The sequence below is a fragment of the Rhinopithecus roxellana genome, chromosome 20 (genome assembly GCF_007565055.1).
Source record: "Rhinopithecus roxellana isolate Shanxi Qingling chromosome 20, ASM756505v1, whole genome shotgun sequence".
Taxonomy (NCBI): domain Eukaryota; kingdom Metazoa; phylum Chordata; class Mammalia; order Primates; family Cercopithecidae; genus Rhinopithecus; species Rhinopithecus roxellana.
In genome coordinates, this window is record NC_044568.1 from 59,732,600 (window position 1) to 59,754,932 (window position 22,333).

Sequence of the window (22,333 nt, forward strand, 5' to 3'; positions counted from 1 at the left end):
CTATATAATCAGCATTAACAAAATCCAGATGGATTCTGGCTCATTTGCTATTTCGAACTGTTTGTCCTTGTCTTTCCCCCTACCAACCATCCCCCTGGCAGGGCATGTGAGAAGTAAATACACAATCATCCGGTTTATATCGGATGAAATTGAAACCACTTGGCTTTTTGTAAAACTTGGAGCCAAGTATTTAGGCAAAACATTTGGGTTTGTCGGCTTTAGCTGCTGTTCTCGTGCACTGATTTGAATGTGCATTCCATCCATAACCTGTCTCTGCAGGTCTGTCACTTACGCAGGTGTTTAACAAACACAAATAAAATCCATTTGCATCTATTTGGTTGGGAAGAGCATGTGTCACTAAACGTCAACAGAATCATATCCTCTCCATCCACCTCTCCCCAGCCTCCAAATGTTGCTCTTTAGAGCTGTGCTGGAAACACAGACAGATGACAGCCGTTGTGACAGGGAGGGCCTGTGATGTGTGTGCTGACGCCAGGCACCAAGCCTGTGTTCTCACTCCTACTTCATCACTCTTAACTACCACCCGGCTTCCTGTCATTTACTTTTCCATGCACTCTGGTGTACCACTCAAGAAAATGACAGAGTAATAAGACAACACATAAATTCAAGCCCCCCGTCTTTATTCGCTGTTAGGACATCCTTTTAAGGACTTCAAACTCAGTCCTACAGACCCACAAACATCAGACAAGGATTCTTGTGGCAGACTGCAAATCCATTCCAAGTTTCAGTAAGCCTTCCCATGATGTCATTCTACTCTAGTCTTAATATCATTTAAATATATATTATATATATTTTATATATATATGAAAAAACTGAGAACCTATGCTTTGCCTTAAACAAAAGAAAATTATGGAGCAAGGGAGTGGGTGGTACTTAGCCTTCAAAACTCCTAGTCCAGAAAGATGCATGTTCAATTAAGGCCTACAAATTCCTTTTTACAATAGAACTTTTATGTACCAAACTTTTCTACACTTTAAAAAACACTCTTGGGTTCAGGCAGTAGGCTGTTTTTAACAGCACTGAGTATCAGTATTCTCATAAGCCATCTGTAAAGCTATTGGTTAAGGTGTGAACACATTATAAATAGAATCAAGCCACCAACATGCAGACTAATGGTAAATAAGACAATCAACCTAAAATCCTTTGCAGTCTGGCGCTCAGAGCAAGAGAACAGCTTCAGAAAAACATGAAGCTGTTTTCATTTCCATGGTCAAGTCATGGCTTCAATTAAAGACAGAGACCGTGTATTAGTATATACGGAACGACATCAGATTTTTCTAAGAATGTTACTTCTCTCTTCTGTTAGGCAAGGTATACCATCTTCTGCAAAACAGCTGGATCATTTGTCAATAACCAAGAGAAAAAGATGGTTAGAAACATCCAGATACCTGAAAACATCTGGGTATTTCATTCTTCATCCAGATGTTTGGCTTCCCCTAGGTGCAGCTTGCTTCGGTTGAATAATTCTAGAAAGCATTTGGCCAAGAGGTAAGTTGACTTCTTCAATCCCTTCTCCAGATAATTATGTTTGGCAAAGGAAGCCCACTTTCATCGGGGAATAATGCTGTTACTGGGATTTATTTTATCAGTACGAATTAACTGAACTATTTCTGGAAACAGCTAGGGAGTTAAAAACAAATGCAAAATGTGTCCACTGTGCAAGTTCAGTCATGTTCAACTGTCTACTTGAAGTTCACAGAAGTCTAACTACCCCAGACACCAAATCAGAACCAGTTTAGTATGACAATCTGCACTGAAGGTGATAAACAAAATCTGTTGAGTAAATGCAGGTAGAATTGCTTACAATGCTTGTGTACTCTTCTACTTAAAAGTCCAGAGAAAATTTCAGTTCTGTACCTTCAATATTGTCATTTGCTTGTACATGCAAGGAAGATTTTCTCAGCTCCGACTCTGTGTACAGTCACGTTCATGAAGCAGAGAAAACACTGAGTAAAGCTAGGTTTTTGCCCTCATGCAGTTTCCAGGCTACTTGGGGAGAAAGAGAAACAAATACTCTCACCCAAATATACCATCATCCATACAGCATAAGTGTTATGAAATAAAGTTAAAAGATATAATGAGAGTTTACATTAGGAGGGAATTCTGATTGGGATTAGATTGTCAGAGAGGGGTTGTCAGAGGACTTAAAAGATGACAATTTTGCCAGGAAAACTGGGGCAAGTGCCTCCCAGGCAGAAGAGACAGCATGAGGTGATGCCTGAAGACTCAAAGCTTTGCTTCTTCACAGGCTGAAAGAAAGGCTGAGGGCTGAGGGTGGTGAGTGTGACTTCAGGGGGTAGCAGAGAGAGGCCTCTGTGCAGATGGAACAGTCCTGTATTTTAGTGGTGGTGGTGGTTAAATGAACCTACGCATGGGATAAAATGGCATAGAACATGTATTTTTCCATAGCTATGTGACACATTAATAAGAAATGCACGGCTTGAAATAACACACACTTCTTCTTTTATAGCTCTAGAGTCAGAAGACCAACTGGGAACTGAAGGAGCGAAGATTGAGAGGTCAGGAGGGTTCTGTCATCTCAGCAGTTTGGGAGGGCCAAGGAGGGAGAACTGCTTCAGTCCAGGGGTTTGAGACCAGCCTGGGCAACATGATGAAACCCCATCTCTACTAAAAATACAAAAAAAGTTAGCTGGGTGTGGTGGCACATGCTGTAGTCCCAGCCACTTGGGAGGTTGGTGGCACCTCCCAGCTACTTGGGAGGTTGACGTGGGATGATCGCAGTGAGCCGTGATAGCACCACTGCACTCCAGCTTGGGTGAGAGCAAAACCCCGTCTCAAAAATAAATAAATTAGTAAAAAGACATCAGCAAGGCGTGTTCCCTTTGGCAGCTCTAGGGGAGAATCCATCTCATTGCCTTTTCCACCTTCTCGAGGCTGCCCACTTTCTGTGGCTCATGGCCACCTCCCTCCATTTTCAAAGCCAGCCACGTGTAGCTGAGTCCTTCTCACGCTGCCATCTCACTGCTTGACTCATCCGACTCCTTCTCCCCTTTTTAGGAATCCTGACAATTACACTGTGCCCAACCAGATAACCCTGGGTAATCTCCCAATTTTAACTTCACAGGATCAGTAACTTGAATTTCATCTGCAATCTTAATTCTCCTCTTCCATGTAACAAAGCATATCCATAGCTTCCACGGATTAGGATGCAGACATCCTAATAAGAGCCATTATTTTACCTACCTGGAATTATACGCTCACATTGTACCCATGCACATTTCCTGGTTTTGATCCTGTACTACAGTTATATAAGGAGTCACGATTGTAGAAAAGTGAGTAAGAAGTACAGGGATCCCCTCTGTACTATTTTTGTAACTTCCCATGACTCTGTATCAAAATAAAAAGTGTTAAAGATAAATTTTAAAATAGGCAGTACTTACAGAAATGATCTGTGTACAGCACAGCTGAAAGCACTTAACATTTATCATCCCACTTACTCCCCACAGCAAGCCTGTAAGATGGGTACCATTCCCATTCTACAGGTGACAAAATGGAAGGACAGATTTTATTAATTTATCCAAAGCTATTTGGATAAATTATTAATTTATCCAAAGCTATTTGAACAAAAAGTGTGTGCCTAAATGTTGTGTTCTTAACATTTGTTTTAAGAACTCCAGTTTAATTAAGGAACCAAATATATGGACCAGAAATCAAGAATTAGGAAAGAACAGAATAATATTTATTTTTAAGAGTTGCGCTCTTGCCGCCCAGGCTGAAGGGCAGTGGTGCAATCTCGGCTCACTGCAACCTCCACCTCCTGGGTTCAAGCGATTCTCCTGCCTCAGACTCCTGAGTAGCTGGGATTACAGGCGTCCACCACCATGCATGGCTAATTTTTTTTTGTATTTTTAGTAGCGACGGGGTTTCACCATGTTGGCCAAGCTGGTCTCCAACTCCTGACCTGAGGTGATTTGCCCACCTTGGCCTCCCAAAGTGCTGGGTTTATAGGCGTGAGCCTCCATGCCTGGAGATAGATATATATATACACACATCTCCAGAATTCAGAGTTAGAAGGTGACGTGTACTTGATCTCTACTTCCTGGGGGTAGCGGACCATAATTAAATGGCTGTGGAAACCCAGAAACAGCCTACAGAAACCCTTAGGAGCCCTGGGTCTGGGTATGGGAGGAATTGCTTTTTTTTTTTTTTTTTTTTTTTGGTATGTCTGTGTTTAAATTTCTAGAAAAGTGATTTTGAACAGCTGTGTGTGTGTGTGTGTGTGTGTGTGAATGATCTTAGATGAGCCTTAAGAGGTTATGGAGGAGGAGCAGGAGGGACACTAAATGCTGGGCTTTCTCAGAAGAACCTCCCAAACAGCTTTGTTCATTCCCTCAAAAAAAAGTGGGTTGTACACAGAGCGAAGATTGAGAATACAGGGACAAATCCACTATGCTTTGGGGTCCATTGTTTACAGGTTAACTTACAGGGCAGTTACCCAGTAAATGCTACATGGCTTTCTTTTCCTTTCAATCTCATGGATCCAAAAACAAAAAACAAAAAAAACAAAAAACAGGCTGTCCATTTTAATATTTTACTTCTAAAAAGTGTCTTCATGGATATGTAGCATGAAGAAGCTCTTCCTCATTCCAACCTTTCCAGGGTTTTCAGCTCAGAGAAATGGATGTTTGAACAACAGGCAACCAGATTCTCTCCCGAGAATCTAATTCTGGAGCTGAATCATACCTGGAAGGAAGAAGGGATTCAAGCCAAAGGCCTTGCCATGAAGAGACAAGTCCAGGACTTCTGGCTGTGGTGACCATGGGTAAAAGCTATGTCCCTAGAATAACAGAGCCTGGGAGGCACAGGGGTGCTGGTACACCAAGGCTGGGCTGCCCCCCTCTGGAAAATAAGCCATAGTCTGGGTGGGCTTCTGTTACAGGCAACCAAACTCCTATCAGATTCAGCCTCATGTTTTCCTTCTCCTTAAGTTATCCAAAGTCTTTTCTGAGGCTTGCAACCACAGCACCCGAAGGTACGTCACGCCTCCATCTATCATAGAAAGCTGGAAATTCCCCTCTCCTTTATGCATTCTCTCCTTATTCCTGTCTCCATTGCCATCAAAACCAATACTTTTCTAGAAATTTAAACTCAGATATCGGAAAAAAAAAAAAAAGATTCCTCCCAGACCCAGGGCTCCTAAGGGTTTCTGTAGGCTGCTTCTGGGTTTCCACAGCCATTTAATTATGGTCCCCTGCCCCCAGAAAGTAGAGATCAAGTACATGTCACCCTCTAACTCTGAATTTGAGGGACACACTGCCTTTAAATCAAAGGGAAAGTGACTCACATCCCCTTGGTATTCTCTAAAAGGATATTGTTAGAACCAGTTTCTACGCCTGGATCTTTTGTGCTCCAGGGTAGACGCAGGCAGCGGTCCAAATACTGTGGAACCTTTTCAGCAGCTATCAGGAAAAAGTCACTACCACTTTGCTTTCAAACCCAGACTGAAAAGAGAAACATGCAAACCCAGTGCACGAGGGGATTAGCAATGTCTTCTAAAACAGAAACATAAGATGTTTATGAGGAGTGAAAATGAATGGTAATAGTCTCACTGTCCACTCTCATTTCCTCATGGTTCGACCAAGTCCTTGGATGTCATAAACACGGAAGGGGGAATAAAATGCTCTAATAAATCAAGGTGAGGACACCGTGAAGGGAGCCCATGGGGAGGCGCACCTGCTCAGTCGCTAACTCTGGACAGAGTCAACAGAGGGCATGAGACCAGAGCTTAGACGAGGCCAACTTCAAAAAGAGAAACCACCAGATTTCTCTCACTTCACGCAAGTATGTGTGCACACGCACACTCAGTCACACACCCTCAGGTTCTAGAAGGAGGCAAGGTACTTTTCTCTGCCATTATCCAACCCGATACTTGCCCTGTGCCTTAGCACAGGGTTTCTCAGCCTCAATACTACTGACATTTAGGGATGGATCATTCTTTGTGTGGGTGCGGTCCTGCACATTGTAGGACGATTGACAGCATGTATCTGCTAGATGCAGTATCCAGTCTCCATCCCACTGTAACAAACACAATCATCCCTAGGGAAGAAATACTACTTTACCCAAAATGTGAGTGAGTGAGAGAGAGTTTACCCCAAAATATCATTCAAGTTCCTGCAGTTGTTCACCCCATTCCTCGCTTGCCTAACTCCTATCCATCCTTCCAAACCTAGCTTCAACACAACTTCTTTCCAAAAGCCTTCCCTGACTCCATTCTTTGGATGGGTGAGATGCTCCCTCTCCAAGTCCCTCCAATTTCCTGCACCAGTGGATCCCTTATCCCACCACTGGTCTCTTGCTGTGCAGACTTCGCCTTTAGATTCTAATATCCTTGCAAGAAACAAGTTTCCTTCATCTTTGCACTTCCAGCATTCAGCCAAATGTCCAGGTCATATTAAATGTTCAATAAATGTTTGCTGGAAAAATGAATGAATTCACAAAGAGAAATGGTACTTTCAGCAAAAGAGGCATGTCCCAGGGTGCAGGGTTGGTACTGAATGGTATAAATCACTTAAAAAGCAGCATTGAAAAATACTAGAGCTAGCAGTCTACCCTCTGTGATGGAACATAAGAAAGGAATTACTTCGCCATCACCGTTTTCCAGTAACAGAAGCTTATAGGTTGCAAAGCTGGATAAAGCAGCAGCAAAGACAATACAGAAGTTAACAAGCCCCATTTTCCAAACTTAAAAAACAGACTTGGCCAGGCAAGGTGGCTCAAGCCTGTAATCCCAGGACCTTGGGAGGCAGAGGTGGGCAGAACAACTGAGGCCAGGAGTTCCAGAACAGCCTGGCCAACATGGCGAAACCACATCTCTACTAAAAATACAAAAATTAGCCAGGCATAGTGGCAGGTGCCTATAATCCCAGCTACTCAGGATCCTGAGGCAGGAAAATCACTTGAACTCAGTTGGGTTGGGGGTTGGAGGTTGCAGTGAGCCAAGATCGCGCCATTGCACCCCAGCCTGGGTGACAACACTGAAACCCTTTTTAAATTCCCTGGCCATTCCATTTCAGGGAATCTAACCTAACAAAGCCATCTGACATACAAAAACAGAACAATATTCTATGCACACACGTGGACGCTGTTCGCTGCAGTGCCACCTTTTTTGAGATGTGGCTGTCGCCCAGACCGGAGTGAAGTGGCGCGATCTCGACTCAATGCAACTTCCACCTCCTGGGTTCAAGCTATTCTCCTGCCCCAGCCTCCTAAGTAGCTGGGACCACAGGTGCATGCCAACATGCCTAATTTTTTTATTTGCAGGAGAGACAGGGTTTCACCATGTGGGCCAGGCTAATCTTGAACTCCTGACCTCAAGTGATCTGCCCACCTCAGCCTCCCAAAGTGCTGGGATTACAGGCTTGAGTCACCCTAACCAGCCTGCAGTGGCACTTACAACAAAAAAAAAACAAGAAACATGCTAAATATTCAACACGAGGAGACTAGTTAAATACAAATACACCTACTGTGGCTGCATATTTTGATGATTTTTCTTATCTATTTTTTTTTAAACTAATGGAATCATATTCTACCTGAGTTACCCATCTGAAAATGGAGATAACACGGGGTCATTGTGAGGATCAACCAGACAGTGTAAGCACCCGCTGAGTGATATTAGCACACAAGAAATGATTGTATTCCCCTCTCTAATCATGTGATTTTTTTTTTTACTCATTTTTGTTCTTTTTTGAGACAGCCTTGCTCTGTCGCCCAGGCTGGAGTACAGTGACATGATCTTAGCTCACTGCAACCTCTGCTTACTGGGTTCAAGCGATTTTCCTGCCTCAACCTCCTGAGTAGCTGGGATTACAGGTACATATCACCACGGCCAGCCAATTTTTGTATTTGTAGCAGAGACGGGGGTCTCACCATGCTGGCCAGGCTGGTCTCAAACTCCTAACCTCAAGTTATCTGCCGGCCTTGGCCTCCCTAAGTGCTGGGATTACAGGCTTGAGCCACTGCACTCAGCATAATCATATAATTGCTTTCATCGTATCAAACTACAGATGTATCTTCTAAAGAGCACAATGAAGCTTCCACAAGAAAAAAAAAATAGTTTCACTTCTCATGTCTACATTTCTATTACTCCTCACCTAGTGTTTTTAGATACAGAACAATTTCAAGGAAAAGGTAGCTGTTTCAGGGAATATTCTACTTTGGCCTTGTGTTCAGTTTTCTTACATAAGAAAATGTGCTATTTGTATAGCAGACAGAAGAAAAAGTGACAAAATTAAAGCCAAAAAAGAGAAATCGATAGCTAGAGCTAGATAGATGATTGATAGATGGTGGATGGAGAAAGGCTAGAATGAAATGCTGAGAAAAAATCAAGACATCCGAGTGAAGGAGAAGTTCTTCCTTTATGAAGGACATTGGCAAGAACTCCCATCCCATGTGTGAACCGACTTTTGACCACAAGGTTGAGGGAAAGTTGCTGGAAAAAATTAAGATGGCTCACTACATCAAAATGAAATCACTCACCAGGCACGGTGGCTCACACCTGTAATCCCAGCACTTGCGGAGGCCAAGGCGGGTGGATTGCCTAAGGTCAGGACATCAAGACCAGCCAGGCACTTTCCGTTACATTGACTTTGACCAGCCAGGTGATTTTCCTGTTATTCTTAAGTGTAGGTACTTAGATGTTGGAAAACAAGTAATCTGAAAACGGGACATGTCCAGTGTTAGCAGGACACAAATCTGCCCCAATGAATGAAAACATTCACATTCACTCACCAGGTATCTACTGAATCCTCCTGTGTACCAGGAAGCTGGGAACTCACTGGTAAGGGGAAAGAATAGCAGATAGCAGATGTCCATAGACAGAGGGAGTGGGAAGTGAGGCCCTGTGTGCTACCACCTTGTGGGCTGACCACTTAGGGCAGAGCCTAGGCCTCTCTGGTTGGTTCAGTCATAAGACTGGACCCAAGGTATGGCATGAACTTCTAAGCATATTGTCCATAAAGCCAGAGGACCTTCAGTCTTGCTTCCTCCAATGCAGAGAAATCCTACACAGTTGCTGAGATTGCTAGAATTAGGCCTACAACCAGCTGGGCAGTGGCTCATGCCTATAATCTCAGCACTTGGGGAGGCCGAGGTGGATGGATCACCTCTGGTCAGGAGTTCAATACCAGCCTAGCCAACGTGGTGAATCCCCGTCTCTACTAAAACTACAAAACTTAACTGGGCACCTGTATTCCCAGCTACTCGGGAGGCTGAGGCAGGAGCATTGCTTGAACCCAGCAGGTGGAGGTTGCAGTGAGCCAAAATCATGCCACTGCACACCAGCCTGGGTGACAAGAGCAAAACTCCGTCTAAAAAAAAAAAAGAAAAGAAAAAAAGACAAGAATTAGACCTACAACCCCAGCTGGCCACTTACTAGCAATGTTAAGTGTTTCCTTCCTTGAAGTTTTCAACTGAAAAAGAAGCTAAAAGTACTCCCTACAAAAGATACTGTAAAGCTGAATTCAATTAAAAAATAAAATAAAATCTGAGACTATGCCAGGTTATATGAATTAAGGTTGCAGATAGAAAGAGGGTTGCTAGTCAGCTGACCTTAAGGTGAGCCTTGATAGCTATCCAGCTGAAACCACTGAAATCACAACAGTCCTTAAAAGTAAGAGAAGGAGACAGGAGAGAAAAAACCAGAGACATGGCCATTGGAGAAGGACTCAGCCCAATGTTGCTGGCTGGAAGGTGACCGAAGGAGCCATGGACCGAGGAACATGGGCAGTCTCTGTAATGTGGAAAAGGCCAGGAAATGTATTCTCCCCTACAGCGTCCAAAAGAACACAGCTCTAAAGACACCTGGATTTTAGCCGAGGGAGACCTGTGTCAGGCTTCTGACCTCCAGAACTGGAAGAAAATAAATCTGTCTTGTCTCAAGTCACTAAGTTTGAGGTACTTTGTTATGGCAGCCATAGAAAATGAATACCCCCCAGGCTACTTTTTAAACATAATTATTACGTAATACATGAAATTTTTCTTCAAAAAAAAAAAAAGCATTATAAAGCAGACTAAAGTCTGCCTTTGGCTTTTTTTCTCCTACTTCCCATCTCTCCTACAGCCATTACCACTAGACATAAGTTGAGTCTGGATTCTTTAGGCCTACTCATATGCATTTCTGCACATGTATTTGTAAGGTCACATTGCTGGCTCGCTGTTACGGCACTGCCAGTCATGAAGCAGTTAACACACATCTCCCCAGGAGGGAAGTAGCTCAAAAGCCCAACAACTGCAGAGGAATCAGTGTCTGCTCAGTGCTCCTAGGGGTGAAGGAAGTGACAGTTTGAGTACCTTTCAGCATACTTTCTGTCTCCCTTCCAGTTATAAATCCTCCATTCCGGAGCTTGTGGTAGGAACTGAATTCTCCAAGCTTGAATCTGTTAAGTATTCATTGCTTACATGATCAAGAAAGGAATTTGTTTATACACATCGGGCCTTGGATTACCAGAAAAATTAGCTGAAGACATACAGAGAATGCAATTGATAGGAAACCAACCAGTCTAACCACGCTGTGCCACCTAGACATAATAAATGCCCACAAAGCTGCCAGAAATTGCTCACACTTCACCCACCGCCCCCCTTTCTTTTTCTGTAACCCACAGGATGTCTGGTATTTTTCACAAGTCCCGCATCTGTACCCCATGGCTTCTGGGAGACTATTCGCAAATCACTAATTAAGTCAGACTTTCAGAGCACTAGGTCTTTGAAATCTTCCTCGAAGCCATGCAGGCAGCTGGCTCTTGCACTCACTCAATGTCTATTTCTCTGGGGCTTTCTGGAGCCAGTCCAATGCCAAGCCTGGCTCTTGTCCATCGTGACAACAAGGGTGCCCCCACCCTCAGAGGTGGCTCTGGGGCTCCATTAGGGAGGCTCATTTCTTGCTGGGAATTGAACTGGGTGCTCTCAGAGGTTAAAACATTGAAAAGGGATGAAAATGCGCTTACACAACTGTGAGAGCAAGCAGGGTTGAGAAAAACTCCTTTCTTACAAGTCTTACCCTTGCTAACGGAAGCCAAGTCTCAAGAGCGAGGTTTTGGCGTATAAATCTCCAGTGCCAGAGAGTTGCCAAATGGGCTGACATGAACCATGTCTTTTCCACTGACTGGCACATGGCCTGCACCCTTTGCATGCTGGAGCACGGGGGTGGCATGCATTCTGGTGACCACCAGGTCTTACCGTACATTCGGGTCCACTTAGCTGCAATGGCATGTCCTTTAGACACACAGCCAAAGTCATCAATCTGGTTGGTGATTTGGCCTTGCTCTCCGAGATGAAAACAAATTAGATTCACAAGGAGTATAATCAGTGTGTGTTTGTTATTCTGTGAAATATTAGTTCAATCAACAAACATAGTGCAGGCTGTGTGTGCATGTGCGAGCACACATCAAACATGGGCCAGGAGGTGAGACAAAGCCCAGTGCAAACGTTTCTAGAAAAGCCACATACAATGGAGGTGAAATTTCAGTGGGTTCTGTGTGTAGCATAAAAAAAGTCATGGGTAGAAGGAAACACAGTAAATGAATGTTCTTACAGAAAATTCTGTATTACTTTTGGATACACTTACCAGAAACAAAAACAGGTAGGTTTAAAACAATCGGGCAAGAGAGTAGCTATGGATGATGATGATGATGGCGGTGGAAAGAAAATGAGGAAGAAAGGGGGAAGGAAGAGGAAGAGAAGATAATGACAATAATTGTTCAGATCACAAGAGTGACAGTGACTAAACGTGTATTAATGCCCAGACACTGGCTCTAAGCACTTCACGCTTATAACCTAGTTTAATCCTCCCCCAAATCCTACCATACATCCAATTATTATCCCTATTTACATAGGAGAACACTCAAACTGAGAACTATTAAGCAACCTGTCATGGTCCAGGTAGTGGAGCCAGGATTAGAGTTAGACTTCAGGACCACCGAGACAGACATTGCTGGGTGCACACCTCCCATCATCCTTTCATTTCTCTTATTAACAGCATTCCAGTTTAATTCTGGGTAGTCATGTATGTTGATGAGAAGAGTGAAACTCTAAGATACTTAAAGAGGTTTATTCCCCACCCAAACATGAGTGACCAAAGCCTAAGACGGTCTCAAGGGGTCCTGGGAACAAGTGCCCAAGGTGGTTGGATTACACCTTGACTTTATACATTTTAGGGGGGAAAAGTTACAGGCAGACTTCTAACAATACATGTAAAGAGTGCATTGGTTTGGTCCAGAAAGGAAGGACAACTCAAAGTGATGGGGATGAGGGCTTCCAAGTCATACATGGTGTATTAGTCCATTCTCACATTGCTACCAAGAACTGCTTGAAACTGGATCATTTATAAAGGAAAGAGGTTTAATTGACTTACAGTTCAGCACTGCTGGGGAGACCTCAAGAAACTTACAATCAGAGCAGAGGGGAAGCAAAGCACTTTATTCACCAGGCAGGAGGAAAGAGAACGAACTCAGGAGGAACTGACCGAACACTTATTTATAACCATCAGATCACGTGAGAACTCACTAGCTGGAGTATATGATGCAATTACATCCACCTGGTCTCTCCTTGACATGTGGGGATTGTGTAGATTACAATTCAAGATGAGATTGGGGTGGGGATGCAGCCAAACCGTATCAGGTGGACTTAAACATTTTCAGATTGGTAACTGGTTACAAGAGTTATTAGCTAAACACCTGAGATCAATAGAAAGGACTGTCTGATTTTGGGTGGGGATGCTGCCAAACCATATCACGTGGATTCAAGGATTCTGTGATTGGCAACAGGTTAAAGGAGTTATTAGCTAAACACCTGAGATGAATAGACAGGACTGTCTGATTTTGGGTGGCGATGCAGCCAAACCGTATCAGGTAGACTCAAGGATTTTCTGATTGGCAATTGGTTAACAGTGTTATTAGCTAAACACCTGACATCAATAGAAAGGACTGTCTGGGTTAAGATAAGCCCATAAAAAGACCAAGGTTCTTATTATGCAGATGAAGCCTCCAAGTAATAGGCTTCAGAAAGAATAGATGGTAAATGTCTCTTATCAAACCTAAAAAAGTGCCAGACTCCTAGTGAATCTCTCCTGGATCAGGAAAAGACCTAGAAAGGGAAGGGTGTTCTCCACAGAATGTAGAGAAGAAACAGCTTTGCAGGGCCATTTTGAAATATGCCAGATAAATATATTTTGGGGTAAAATAATTTGATTTATTTCAGGGCCTGCTATCTGCAACGTGATCCTATATTAGAGTGGGGTTCGAAATCTGGTATCCTATTGCTACAAAGAGTCTGTTTTGTCAGTCTTAAGATCTCTGTTTTAATGTTAATGCTGGTCAGTTGTGACTGAATTCCAAAAAAATAAGGGTATAATGAGTCATATCCAACCCCCTCTTCCCATCACTGACTGAACTAGTTTTTCAAGTTTATTTCGGAATCCCCTTGGCCCAGAAGCAGGGATCCATTCAGTCGCTTGGGGAGCTTAGAATTTATTTTTGGTTTACACTCACCTCTGCAGACTCTCCTGCAGCTCTGGGTGGCTGTGTGACATGGTGCTAGGCGAATGCATAGGGTAAGGTGGCATGTGATTTCTGCCCTTCACTTTTCCCCTTCTTCCTGCCTGGGAAACACTTGGAGGTGGAGCAGCCACAGGCTAAGGCTCAAAGCAAAGACTGAGGTACACCTGGTCTCTGATGACCTCATGAGCCTGGGCTGCCACATTGCACTGCCTATTTCCAAAGCTCTCATCATGAGAGTAAAATGAAGGCCTGACTGGGAAAGCTAGGGTCTCAGTCCAGTCTCTGCTAGTGCAGGCACCATGGGAAGGTTAACTCAGCTAGTGCAGATTCAATTTCAGCCCCCTTCCTCCATCAGCTGCCACATTCCAGGATGTCACACATGGATCAGATCTTGGTTCTGAAGTGTGATGGGCATGGTGCTTGACCACAATTGAAACTGTGCTAAATCAGAGTGTGATTTTTTTTTAAAGGTACAGTCTTTAACATGCTAGACATCTAGTAAATGTCTTTTCAGTAAAAGGAGAAGAGGAAGGAGAGCAAAGAGGGTAGCAATCTGCAAAATCTCCCATGAAAAGGAATGTTAAGGGTCCAGTAGGTGGGAGGCAGGTGCCTTCAGTCTTAGCATTCATGCTTGTATAAGTTTCTGATCACTGCTCTAACAAATAACCATGATCTTAGGTATTAAAACAACACATTTATTCTCTTATTCTAGAGGTCAGAAGTCCAAAATCAACCTCACTGGGTTAAAAAAAATCAAGGTGTCAGCACAGCTGGTTCCTTCTGAACCCTCCAGATGATAATCCATTTCTCACCTCTTTCAGGGGCTAGAAGCCACCAGATTGTTACCTCACAGCTGCTTCACCTCTTCTCCCTGTTTCCTCCTCTTTCGTAGTCACAGACCCTCTACCTCCCTCTCATAAGAACACTGAGGATTGCATTGAGGGCCCACTTCAGTAATTCAGGCTCATCTCCCCATTTCAAGATCCCGAACTTCATCACATCTCCAAAGTCCCTTTTTCCCACATAAAGTAGCATTCACAGTTTCCAGAAGCCTAGAAGAATACTCTATGCATTTGTTCAACAAGCATTTATTGGACACCAGGCATTGTGCTAGCAACGAACGGGCATCAGTGAACAGGTACTGAGTTTCTTACTTACTTCATTAAAAAAATACCAGTTCTAACAGATGCTGCTTAAGTTATTGATAAGTCAGGTCCTGCAAAGTAGCCAGAGCATAGAAATCCCAATGAAAGCAAGATATGGTAGAGGCTCAAAAAGTTGGAAGTTATTAATGGGTTGTTAACTATTATCTAACAAAGATATAATGGAGAACTGTCACAGGAAATGCTGAAGGAAAAAACCCAGAAGGTTGGAAATGGGTCATGAAAGAGGTAATACTGGATACCTGTCATAAGGAGACTGGGCAGGCTATTAACAGACACACTACATAAGTGGGGTTCACTGGGAATTGTGGGAAGGGGTGGGGCTCAATAGGGATTGTGGGAAGGAGTGAGATTTACAGGGAATTGTGGGAAGGAGTGGGGCTCAGTGGGGATTGTGGGAAGGAGTGAAATTTACAGGGAATTATGGGACAGAGTGGGGCTCACTGGTGTTGTGGGAAGGAGCAAAACTTACAGGGAATTGTGGGAAGACATGAGGCTCATCAGGAATTTGGGGAAGGCATGGGGCAGGAATAGTGGTAAGGAGTTGGGCTCATTGGGAATTGTGGGAAGGCAAGGTCTCAACTCTTTGATCTGGAGTAAGAAATGCCCTCTCCTGAGCCCAATATCCAGGAATAACATTATAAATAGTGTGAATAGTTGAAGCTGCACAGGGGGCCTGTCTTTGGGAAAGGTGCCCAAATGAACTCTCATACAACTCTGGGGACTTGTGTGGATACCATGATGCAGGGTTCTGAAATACCTATTGCCACACAGGAAAGAAAATCTTCAGCAAATCCCTAATCGCCTGACCAGTAACACATAACAACCCATGGAGACACACTGGGGAACCGCTAGACTCACCCTTGTGGAGTCGTATACTGTAATTATCATCATTATCCAGAGATATCATGAATGTTATTATTCCATAAATACAGTTCCCAAAGCATCAAAATTGTCTTTTTGTCATTTGTTCTGCTTTTGGATGAAGAAAGAAGCCATCCGTTCATTATAAATGTAGTTAAGCTATAAAAACATGAATTACTAGAAGGCAGTTCCTCTGGAAAACAAGCGGTGACACGCAGATGCTTCTCCACATGGTCTTTGTGGGCAGGTGTCTATATATAAACACAGCTCGAATTGATTGTGGAATCTACGAGAAAAGTGGATTGCCCATGTAAAGGACATCTGTATTAGAACCTGTTCCCAATCAAAGGAAAATAATTCTTGGTGGTCTGACCACTTAACTCAAAAAAGAACTGAACCAACTTTCATCAATGAGCCTTTCTTCCAACCAAAAAAAAGAAAAAATGAAAGTTGGCTACTGGTTACGGCAATGCTGTGCCACAAGGTTAATAATGATGGGTTTCAGGTCACCAGCAATTTCTCATTTCAAACTAACTTGAACTATCCACTGTCAAGGGCCAATTGTTTAATGTGGGCTGCATGGTACCCAAGTGGTGGGTGGGTGACTTTCTGTCATAAAATCATTACCAAAACAAGAGAGGGGCTTTTCATTCTTAAAAAAAATAAAAATAAAAATAAAAAATGCTCCCACATTCAAGCACCATGGATGACACGGTCTTGCTCAGTTTCAAGATGACTGTAACTGGAATGGTCTGGTGCTTTTTAATCAGTTCACGAGATCTGGGCTTTGTCTTCCAGAGGGAACTCAGGGGAAAAGATTCTAAATATCCCTGCAATCATTTGGAAGAGTTCTTCCTCCACATTCTATATGCTTTTTCTTGGATGTTCATTTCACTTCTAAATGGCCAAGGGACTCATCCAGAGGTTACATGGCTTTTTCCCCCTGGCTATTGTGAACATGGAGGCCAGAGGGACAGAACACCAGCTCACTTGGCATTTACTGTTAATAGCTTCTCCCTGGCAAGGGAGGATCATCACAGCAGTTTGAAGGCCCCACTCTCCATGAAAAACCTACTCCCCTAGAAAGGGGAAGAAAAGGAAAAAAAATTCAGTTGGTGATTTGAATCACACTATGAAGTCCTGGCCTAATACACAACAGCGTGGCAGGAGAAGCTTTGATTTACAGGACTTGGGGACTGAGAATCCACAGTAGCAGAAGAGACAGAATTCAGATTCCCAGGTAGGGTGGGGTGAGCAGCTGAGTTTAATCACTGCCCTGTGCTGCCAAGTTATCAGCATGTTTGAAATGGCAAGGAAGGAAGAAAAGGAAAAGGGGAAGGAAATAAAAGAAAAGGAAAAAAAAAGAGGAGGGGAAGAGAGGAAGAAAACTGGACAGTGAGAAAAATGGGCATTTTCCCAATGCTAGTGAGACGTGTCAAATGGTTCAACCTCAACAGAGAGAAAGTTGGTCATATTGATCAGAATTCCTCTTCCACGAATGGATCCTTTCCAGGAACAGATCCTTTCCATTCAGTGATACAGGTTGACATGAAATGTGTACAAGGTTGCCCATTATGGTGTTGTTCATAATAGCAAAATAATGGATACAACCCTAACATCCATCAACAGAGAATGCTTGAATAAATTACAGGCCAACTCTGCAATGGATTATGAAGCAGCATGCGTATATATCTCTTTATATATTAATATGAAAAAGTCTCTATGAGATATTGTGAAGTGAATTGTGTAGAATGCAAAATAGTGTGCTTAGCCCGCAGACATTTTACTAAGACCCATCCTAGCACTATGGGTGTGCTAGAGTTTGCAGAGACTATTTCTGAAAGGATTCTCAGTCATCTGAAAATTGTAGAAACCTCTGCAGAAGGCAACAGGATGGCTGGGAAAAGTGGTGAAACCAAACCTCCACGCTCACCGTTTCCATCGTTTGAATGTTGAACAATGTCAATGCAGTACCATAATTAAAATTTTGTAAAAAAGTATAGCATTCAAAAAGGTAGAAAGTAAAAGGCTAAAGGCCTATGCATTAGAGAGGAAAGTGAGCAGAGGGTGAGTGATGATAAGAATCAGATGCCCTGGTTATTAACAAATCCTTCAGATAACAAACAGCTGATCAGGAAAAGAAGCCACGGGAAAGAAACGCTTTTGGGAGGTCATGACTCAAGGCACCTTGGAAAAGGAGCACCAAAGCTGTTTCCAAATGTTCACAAGAGGAAAAATAAATGAAGGGCTGGCTCCTTTCAAGCTCCTTGGCTGCAACCTCAGGGCTGGTAAAACTGTATTTAATGCTAATTTAAAAGGGCTCTAAGAAGCAGCTGCTAGAATTGTGTATAGATTCAAAAGCAATAGCTGATGGCTTGGCTCTTTCCAGAATAGGAGCGGGGGTAGTGGTTGGCAGAGGGCAGTGGTGGTAGAAAGAGCACAGGTCTGGTCGGGCGCCGTAGCTCACGCCTGTAATCCCAGCACTTTGGGAGGTCAAGGCGGTCAAATTATCTGAGGTCGAGAGTTCGAGGCCAGCCTGACCAACATGGAGAAATCCCGTCTCTACTAAAAATACAAAATTAGCTGGGTATGGTGGCGCATGCCTGTAATCCCAGCTACTCAGGAAGCTGAGGCAGGAGTATCTCTTGAACCCGGGAGGTGGAGGTTGCAGTGAGCTGAAATCGTGCCATTGCACTCCAGACTGGGCAACCAGAGTGAAACTCCATCTCATAAAAACAAAAAACAAACAAACCGAAAACACACACACACACACACAAAACAAAAACGAAAGAGCACAGGTCGTGAAAATTTGAAAAGTGGAGTTCAAATCCAAGCTCACTCACTCCCTAGTTCTGGATCCTGATTAAAAGCAACGTCCATGAGCTCAGTTGCTCAACTTTTATGTCTGTGTAGGCTATTCAAGTTCCTCTTCCCTTACAAACAACAAGGCTGGTACCTAAAGCGCATCTGGCTTGGGATTAAAAAGACCACAATGAGACCAACATAAAAATGCTTCTGATTATTACTTGGATGTCTTATTTATTTATACTTTACTTTGTGTATCAGAAAAAGAATTTGTCATTGCTTAAATAACATAAATTAGAGATAGATTTTATTTAAAGTAGGGGAGAAAAGGGCAAGGATATAAAACGTAGTTAAGAATAAGGCAAATATGATATACCTTAAAAAGTGAGAGACAATTCTGATTCCTAGCATCCTAGAAGCTGCTGGACTCCCTGTTTTAAAGGGAAAACGAGCTGTTCCAATAGGAGCATCTCTCTTCCCAAATGAAAATCATATGGAGAGTTCTCCCAGGTCCTCTGAGAAAGGGTCTGGGTCTGGTGATGTTCTAAGCCTTGTCTTCAACAAGACCATTACAGTTGATAAAGTAGTGAGGTCCCCAGGGAACTTTCCTGCAGCAACCCAAAGCCAAACATGGCAAGACCCCTTCTCTACTAAAAACACAAAAATTAGCCGGGCACAGTGGCAGGTACCTGTAGTCCCTGCTGCTAGAGAGGCTGAGGCAGGAGAATCGCTTGAACCCGGGAGGCAGAGGTTGCAGTGAGCTGAGATCACACCATTGCACTCCAGCCTGGGCAAAAGAGTGAGACCCTGTCTCAAAAAAACCCTCATCTAATTTTAGAATGTTGCTTTGACGTATAAACCAAACTTAGGGGTAGAAGAGCCCTTACTCTGTGATCTAAGCTATATCAAATTCTTGCCCTTCAACCCCAAGAAGGTGGAAGAAAGGCTCAGTCCTAACCCTAAGTAACACAATCCTGTGGCCTGGAGGTGTGTCTGTTACCCAATGCATCTGTGCTATAGTGGAGCCATCAGTGACCAGAGACAGTCCTGATCTCTGATTCCCAATCTTTCTTAGACTCTAATCACAAGCAAACAGCCCTGAGGTCTTGGAGGGTTTGATTTTTAACCTGAGACTTGAATCTTCCTTTCCACGATGTTTGTGGAATGGGTTGCAGCTCAGAGCCCTGGGAAGCCGATTCTGTTAGAGATAAACAGAGTGCACACCCACAATTCTAATGAACAGATTTTTCTTCCCTCTTCTCCCATGTTTCACCAAAGGAAACCAGCTTCTCAGCTGGGCCGGAAGTCAAAACCAGACTCATAAAGGTACAACAAAATGTACAAAAACATAAGTTTCCTCAATAACAGAAAAGTATGAAAAAATAAAGAAAACCTTGGTAGCCGATAAAGAAAGTTAGTAGTATCCCCAGTATCCAGAAAGGAGCCTTCCCTCCTACCCTGATCCCTGGAAACAAAAAACAAAAAACAAAAAACAAAAAAAAAAAAGGAAAAAAACAACTCTTTAGTAAACAGAGTAATAAGATATAATACCAAATGTAATGTGTGAACTTTACAGCCTGATTGAAAACAAAAAGCTATAAAAGACAATTTGTGGATAATTCAGTAAATCTTGGTATGGACTAGGTATTATTTCAAATAGCAAATTATTAGCAGTTTCATAGACATGATAATGATGATAGTTGTGATTATGTAGAGCAATGCCTTTGGTTTTAGGAGATGCCAGCCAAAGCCCTTAAGGGTTAAAGTTTGTCAATGTCTGCAAGTTATATGCATAGATGGATGATGGATGGATGGATAGATGGATGGATGGATGGATGGATGAATGGATGGATGGATGGATGGATGGATGGATGGATGGATAGATGGATGGATGGATAAATGGATGGATGGATGGGTAAGTGGGTAGTTGGATGGATGGACAAAGAGATGGACAGATAGATGAACTGACAAAACATGGCAAAACATTAGCAACTGCTGAGTCTAGGTGGTGAACATATGGTCCCTGGAGACGCTGACAACCTACAAGTTATATGCTGGTATAAAGGACAAATCCCTAAGAGCTGTCCCAAACAGAGTCAACTTTTAAAAATAGTTTCCAATCATTATATTTCACTGACAGGAGAAAAAAATGTTATCTTGATAGTAAAGGATTTAAATTTATGGCATAGCTGAAAATGGTTACTGAATTGAAATTATAAAGTAATGAATCATTTCCTGAAAAAGTCAAGCCATTAGTAATGCCACTGCATGAAATACTATTTAGAGATGTCAGATGCGAAAGGAAGGGAGGGAAGGGAGGGAGAAAAGAAGACAGGGCAGAGGGGAGAGGGGAGAGAGAAAAAGGGAGAGGGAAGGAAGGAGGGAGGGAGGAAGGAAGGTTTTGAAGACTACCTACGAAAGTATTGAATAAATGTAGGTATCTTCCAGAAGATTAAATTACTTTTTAAAAAGAAAACTGAACAGACTTCATGATTCTGTTGGAAAAAATCAAGCTATCTCTTAATTTCTACTCAATTCTTTCTGTTTTAAACACTGTCCTTCTTATAAGATGCAGCAATCTGTATTTCTCAAAGATTTCCTTGTAGGCAGCTGTTACTGATGAGCCAACACTGCGGCCAAGCCTTTTAGACTTCACGATCTCTTGGACTTGGCAAGATGGTCCCTGCCATCTCTCAATACACAGTAGTAGAAACAAGCTCCCCAAATTTTTGTCCAAATTCATAGATCTCAACTTTGATGTCCTGCTTGACAAGAAATAGAATTTCCAGGCCAGTGCGGTAACTGACACCTGTAATCCCAGCACTTTGGGAGGCCAAAGAGGGCAGTACACTTGAGCCCAGGAGTTCGTGAATAGCCTGGGCAACATGGCAAAACCCCGTGTCTACTAAAAATACGAAAAATCAGCCGGGCGTGGTGGCACAACCTTGTAGTCCCAGCTACTCAGGAGGCTAAGGTGGGAGGATCACTTGAGCCTAGGAGGTGGAGGCTGCAGTGAGCTATGATCTCGCCACTGCACTTCAGCCTGGGTGACAGAGCAAGACACTGTCTCAAGAAAAAGAAAAGAAAAGAAAAGAAATGGAATTTGCAATCACAGTTCAACAGATGTGGAGAAATTAGAGCAACATCATAAACGAATTCAGCACATTGATTTGTACTTTGGGGCTCAACTACTCTTGGTTGTTTTCATTAATAAATGTAGGTAATCAGGGTTTGCTCCACTTAAGTGATGAAGAACTTATGTGTACCAAAGACTCTGAAGGTGAGAAGGGGCCAGGCACAGCAGGAGGAAGCACTCACTCCTGAGATTAGAGAATGAAAAGGTGCCAGGCGACACAGCCATGTTATGGCACCCACTGAGTAATAGCCTCCACTTCACGCTAGCTTTCGGAATCCTTGAGCCAAGAGTTTTCCTTTCTGAGAGTCACTCTTCTGGATTCTTCAGATACTGATAAGAACATAATTAACACCTGTATTAGAGACAAACTATTTAACCTAGCCTCAGGGTATTCTCCATGTATCTCCTAGGCTCCTGTGAAGCCAGAATGCTGGCTGCAACAGAGCTCATCCTTTTTGGTGTAAATTTTCGTCAAAAGAGGAAGGGCAAGGAACAGGAAAAGGAAGAAGAAGAAAAGGGAAAATAAGAATACTTGTCCTGTAGCAATAAGAAAGCGAACGGTGACCAAGGCCTTACTATGTATCAGGGACAGAGTTAAACAATTTACATGCATGGTCTCACCGCAACCTCGGCGTCCCAGGTTCAAGTGATTCTCCTGCCTCAGCCTCCTGAGTAGTTGGGATTACAGGCCTGTGCCACCAAGCCCGGCAAATTTTATATTTTTAGTAGAGACAAGGTTTCTCCATGTTGGTCAGGCTGGTCTCGAACTCCCAATCTCAGGTGATCTGCCTGCCTCGGCCTCCGAAAGTGCGGGGATTACAGGTGTGAGCCAC

At 43.1% G+C, this 22,333-nt stretch overlaps 1 protein-coding gene across 4 annotated transcripts in view; it reads right to left on the reverse strand.

The window, feature by feature from the left end:
• Positions 1 to 22,333, reverse strand: part of WWOX (WW domain containing oxidoreductase) — a 1,123,975-nt gene that overhangs the window by 891,684 nt on the left and 209,958 nt on the right. The gene's annotated exons all lie outside the window — the stretch shown is intronic.